Below are 6,000 nucleotides of genomic sequence, written 5' to 3' on the forward strand. Positions count from 1 at the left end.
AATCTGTATTATTAATGTGGCAAATGTTGTTTGTTTGTCTTAATGTATGAATATACGACACCAAGTCACAGATAATAGAATACGTCATATGAATTGATATAATTATTGTATAGTTACGTATGATTCTGCTCATGAAAAAACGGGGAGTAAAACTGAGGATTTCTTGGGGAGTTATCTTCTTTATCATTCAAGTAAAATTTTTATTTTAGCCAACACCTTGTTACTTCAGATTATGCAGGGTACTACCGTTAGTCCATAATGAAGTCGATTACATATCCGAAAAAATTAAAACGATTATGTTGTTAATCCTTTTTTTCATTGTTAGTTGCTAATTAATTATTGGAAAAGCAACATTGAAATTAGTTTGAATGTAGCTTATTTGGAAAAAAAAAGTTTAAATTGGTTAATTTTTATTCTTTGTGAATGTAGAATCTTCTATTACTTTAGTTATTCTATAATAGGTTTTAAGTTTTGTAAATAAGTCTATATGCTTTAAATGGGTTCAGTGGACCCATTGCTATTATTGTATGCTATGTTTTTGTATATATATAAAATATAATATGAGACAGAGGCAATAAAAGACCTGTTTTTTTTGTTTTTTTAATTCACATACAAAGTCACAAAATTATTGCAATTACGAACCAAAAAATGTTTGTAGGACAAACAATCCAATTTAATAAAGTTATTTAAAGGTTAATATATATTTTATACATGATTATATATTTTTTCGAATCTTATTGATAAATAATATGGCCAATGGTCATATATTATTTTTAGCTGAATCAAGTTTGCTAAATAACATGTGGTATATCAACATAAAAACAACCTTGAACAAAAATCACGAAAAGAAGAAAATCCCCGTTTATTTTTTTACTTAATATATATATGGAACCAGTTTAACCTCAACATCTTGGCAACCCTCAAATCTATATCTATGAAAGTGAACTTAACAGATTTAGCTAACAAAACTGTATAAAAAAATACAAAATCCTTTTGATATCCTCTGAATATAAACGCTGCCCGTCATTATTTTGTGCCTCCGTGCAGGGAGCACAACGAAGGACGCAAATATATCCATAGGTTATTGTGCTAGAGAGCTTAACTCTATGTAAACTGATCCGGTGTCGTGTTAGAATTTTAAGTTGGTGCATTTGTCCAAATACGCTAATTAAAAACGGATTAATTCCGGAAAAATTAACATTTTACAGACCTTTAAGTTTTATGCAAAGGAAATTATGCCTCTTAGCTCGCGGGATATGAACCCTTTGGACTACTATGTGTTGGGTTTCTTACAGAAAGAGGCCAATGAACGTGCACATAACACTGTCGACTACTTGCGGGCTTCCATTCCCGAGGGAGTGACCAATATGGACAATGATTTCATCATCAAGGCTTATGCCAGATCCAGGGTTAGGTTGGAGGCTGTGGTTGAAGCTGAAGGTTGTTGGTTTGATTCATTGAATTCACTATAGACCTCGTTGGGTAAAAACAAAAAATAAATGTGAACTCCTAGAATTATTTTTTATAAATTTAATTTAATATACACTATCCTTACATTTTCCAGTTTGAAAATCCCAGCCCTGTCTACATATATAGCCCAATATTTCATAGACATATTTGAGTAAATTGTAGGCATTGTATTCAAATATAAGAGATGAGTGAAGATACGCTAGAGTTTTAGCTATACCTCAAAACCTTTGTTTGATTTATGAGATGTATATTTACACAAATATGGTCTTTCAAATAAAATATGTATATTTCTCTTTTTTTTATTGTGACAATCAATTTTGGTAACTTTAACTGCAATTTGCATCGCTTCCAAATTGTTATTAAGAATATTTTGTATATAGAAATGGACCCGATTTCGTCAAACAATAGAAAAAAGAATTAGCTTGTGTTTGCCTTGACGGGCCACATATGTATTCACAGAAGTTTAGAATGTCATTTTTAGCGGTGTTCGCTTGATTTTCGTATTCATAAATGTGATATCTATAGTCTTGTATTTCACGAATTATAAATAAAACCAAAGTTTTATTTTCAAATGAAGACATGGAATATGTTTGTGTAATTATTATTTAATATGATCGTGATAAGATTATATTTTTGCATTATCAAACATCACAACCAATATATGGTTTGAATTAATGAAAAAGTTGTTTGTGTACCTACCTACTCTATAAAATTATTGAAAATATAAACATTGGGATTAAGTATATTTTCGGTGAGTTTTGCTTTCATATAACAATGAATAAAAACTACTATAGGGATCTTGAAAGTAATTTATTTCACGAGTTATTGGAAAATGCAAACATACTTTATAATGAATGAAAGATTACAGAGTGCGTGCCCAAATTTTTGAAATTCCGTAATAATGAATTATACTTTATAAAAAGAAAAGAAATATATCCAAATATTGATAGATAAAAATTGAGTTTTATACATTACTATCGGTAGTACAAGTCATTGCCTCGAGTTATTAGGATTCGAAGAACGTACAAATTTTGCTTTAATAATCTTTACGGTTTTTCCGGGTCTCCTCCCTCAATACTTAGACGTTATTTCCTCAAGAATAAAAAAATTATAATAAGAACTATATAAAAAATGTAAAATGACTTGGTGAACCAGGGAGTACTTTAGCTTGTTGCTAAACCTCATCTTACGTCATATTCATTTATTTAACTTTTATATAAAGTACTTTCCTTTTTCTTTTCTTTTTAATATGAGTTGCAATGAACGCCTGCGAGATTAAATTCATTTTATAAAGTGATGAGTGTTCACTGTATATTATACTTTCCTTTTTCTTAATACTATATTGGTATGTGATATACATTAGGGAGCACTATATACAGTGCACTCTGTGACTCTTTTTAAGGCATTTCTTACAAACGTACATATAAACTTTGTTTAATTAATATAGAAGATTTATCTACCTGTAATTAATTATTTCCTAAATAAAAATGAAGATATATCAATATTACAGCTCAAATAACGCTTAAAGAACCAAATACTCTATTGTAAATGTAATTTAAACTATTTATGCTTCAAACAAGTTCCGTTGGCGTCATAAAATTTGAAAAATAAAGGGTTTATTATTTGTCAAACAAAACCCTTAAGGTATGGTATTTTTTAAATTCATTTTTTTAAATTGTATTTACTCAAGATTTAGTGTTCGTATATCAGTTTTAAGCACAAATTTTAAATTAACATAGAATTGTCAAAAAAATGACTTACTTTTAGTTGGATATATTTTTTTTTTTTCATGTTGGCCCAAACCTATGAAAAGGGTAAAATACTTAAAAATTTCAAATGGAAATCTCTCAAAAACAGGATTTGATGGCCAATTTTGAAACAAAAGTACTCTTTTTTCCAAACTAAAAAGAAACATAGCCAAAGTCAGTTCCTTGATAGTTCTTAGCAAAAAAAGTAAATTTGAAGGGGGGGGGGGAATATTCACTAAAAAAACTAGGGATTCTAAAGTATACCTAATTTATTGAATTATTATGTATGGAGGACCGTGATTAGAAATTTTGTTTCGGAGGTAAGAGTGTTGACTAATTCATCAATTAATTTTTATTGAACTGACGTTTTTATTCAATTTTTTGGTCGAAATATATAATAAATTTTTTATTAAAAGCAAAAATTATAACTTTTTGTGATACAATTTAGCACAAAAATTTTAATGGCATCTAAGTCATGAATGTGAAAAAAAAATCATTACCAATATATATATAAATATTAAATAATTTGGAATTTTTTAACGATTTAATATAATTATTATAATCTAGTAATTTGACAAAAAAAAAAGCTCACATTTCTTTTTATAAAAGAAAAAAAATGTTAAATATTACAATTTTTGATAAGATAACGTAAATTTTTGACCAAATAATTAAAAGTTTGATAACAAAAATTTGATACGCTTTCAAAAATATATTAAGGTTTGACAAGAAATTTAGGTATTTTTTGACAAAATGTTTAGCAATAAATTTAAAATATATATTGACAGTCCAATAAATAAAAATTTGATAGCATAATTTAATTTTTTTTGATCATGTGTTTCGAAATTTAATAAAAAAGTCAAGGTTCCCATTTCTTTTTATAAATGAACAAAATATTAAAATAAAAAAAATACATTTAAAACTTTAAATACATAATTTCATTTTTTCACAAAATCATTTAAAAGCGCTGAAATTGAGTTGTTCTTTCAATGTCAATGTGCGTAAGTTCAATCCTGGTTGCTCCTTGGTAAGGAAATGATAACATTTTGTTATGCATATTGACTTAAAGGTAATTCCTAGGTCAGATCAATGCTATTCACCAAGTGGCCAAACGAAGACACTTGATTAATATTTTAGGAGGTATTGTTCTTAGCTAGATTTAATTTTTGTTATGGGCGTTAAATATTAGTCCATAACTAATTATGCAGCCTCCATAAATTAACTATTTTTACATAAATAACAAGGTGAAATTCTGCGAATAGAAGAAAAATGTGTTTACGGCATAATATAAAACGACTAAAAATGAGATAGTGACGTCTTCTGTGGTATCATAAAACCTAAATATTACGTGGTCTTATACCTATTTATCCTCAAGGATATTTTTCCATAAATTTCCTATAAATAACTGAAATTCAAATTGTATTTTTGTTCATTTTGGTTAAACTTGATGATCTTTTGGAATTTTGTTATCAAAATATGTAATGCTTATTATTATAAATCAAATTAATTGATTGTTTTCTGCTGAAAAATGATGAAATCATACCCCAAAATTTATATGCATACGCCAACAAAAAAGTCTCACTATGTAATTAATGTTGAAAATAGACAAAATAGGTAATAGAATTAGTACAATAAGAAAAAAAATCATCAAACACGGCAAGCTAATCACTTCTTTGTTTGTATAATCATTAGAGATGATTGATTATTCATACTAGAAAAGAATCTTGGATTGACAAACTAGCATAATATGAGGCAAGAGCATGATTTCAAGATCCTTTCAGCAGAAAACAAACACTTAATGCATTTTACAGGTATAAATATTATGTATTTAATTTGTAAAAATCCAAGGGACCATCGATTTCAACAAATTATAAACAATAACGACGTATAACCCTCATTTGTTTATATATTAATGCAAAAATGTGAAACTGGCTCTAAAGCAAAATGTCCTAAAATGAAATGGTTTAAGTCAAATTTCCTGAGAAAAAATGGATTAAGGCAATATTACTGGGTACCGTCAGAAAGATATCAATGCGACCATATCTCTACTCAAGGTAACAAGCGTATTTCGCTACTTTGTTTTAAAGCCTAAAATCAGATGGATTAATATCTACAAATACTCAATCGGTGCAACTCTTTATCAGACCAATAAGAGAGAGAGAGAGGGGGGGGTGTATTCAAAACAATCATTGTCTTTAATACAAAAATATATTGAAATTTGTCAGCATACATTTTTGAGCATAAGAGTTGTGTGGTTGTTGGCAACCTGAGCAGTGCCTTTTTTTTCTACTGCTGCGACCATTATTATTTCATTCTTGAGGAACGAACATATAAGTTAAAGTCTAACTACGAGTGTGAGTGTGTGTATACTCATGAATGACGAGGAGGAACATAGAGGATTTGATGGGATGTTATAAATGTAATGTAATGTATAAATGTTGTAATCAGAGAATAATTAATGATCCAAAACAGAGTAATTTATGCCTATGTCCTTGCTAGATACGGAGTGATATTTGTGTGTATTTCCTTCTTCTCGTAGCTGCTTGCAGCTAATCTAATGAAACGTCAAGATAGCTAAGCTACTCTCCTACAATACATTCTTCAAATTGTCCTAGTTACCATATTAATTTTCATTTTTTTACATACCAAAATGCTTACGATTCACAACCTTTAGTATGCTCTCCCGCCCCACCGTAGTCACTTTGGTGCACTCTCTAGACAAATACAGGCACTACGACAGCTGATTATTGTTGTTAGATAGCTTATTCGAACCTGCACCAGTTAA

General features: G+C 28.7%; 1 long non-coding RNA gene across 1 annotated transcript in view; it reads right to left on the bottom strand.

The window, feature by feature from the left end:
• LOC121124767 (uncharacterized) overlaps nt 1–5,662 on the bottom strand; it is a 40,433-nt gene extending 34,771 nt beyond the window's left edge. The window contains exon 1 of the long non-coding RNA XR_011781716.1: nt 5,446–5,662. This is a non-coding gene — a long non-coding RNA (uncharacterized lncRNA). The remainder of the gene's footprint in view (nt 1–5,445) is intronic.
• Nucleotides 5,663–6,000: the final 338 nt, after the last annotated feature.

The sequence above is a fragment of the Lepeophtheirus salmonis genome, chromosome 9 (genome assembly GCF_016086655.4).
Source record: "Lepeophtheirus salmonis chromosome 9, UVic_Lsal_1.4, whole genome shotgun sequence".
Taxonomy (NCBI): domain Eukaryota; kingdom Metazoa; phylum Arthropoda; class Copepoda; order Siphonostomatoida; family Caligidae; genus Lepeophtheirus; species Lepeophtheirus salmonis.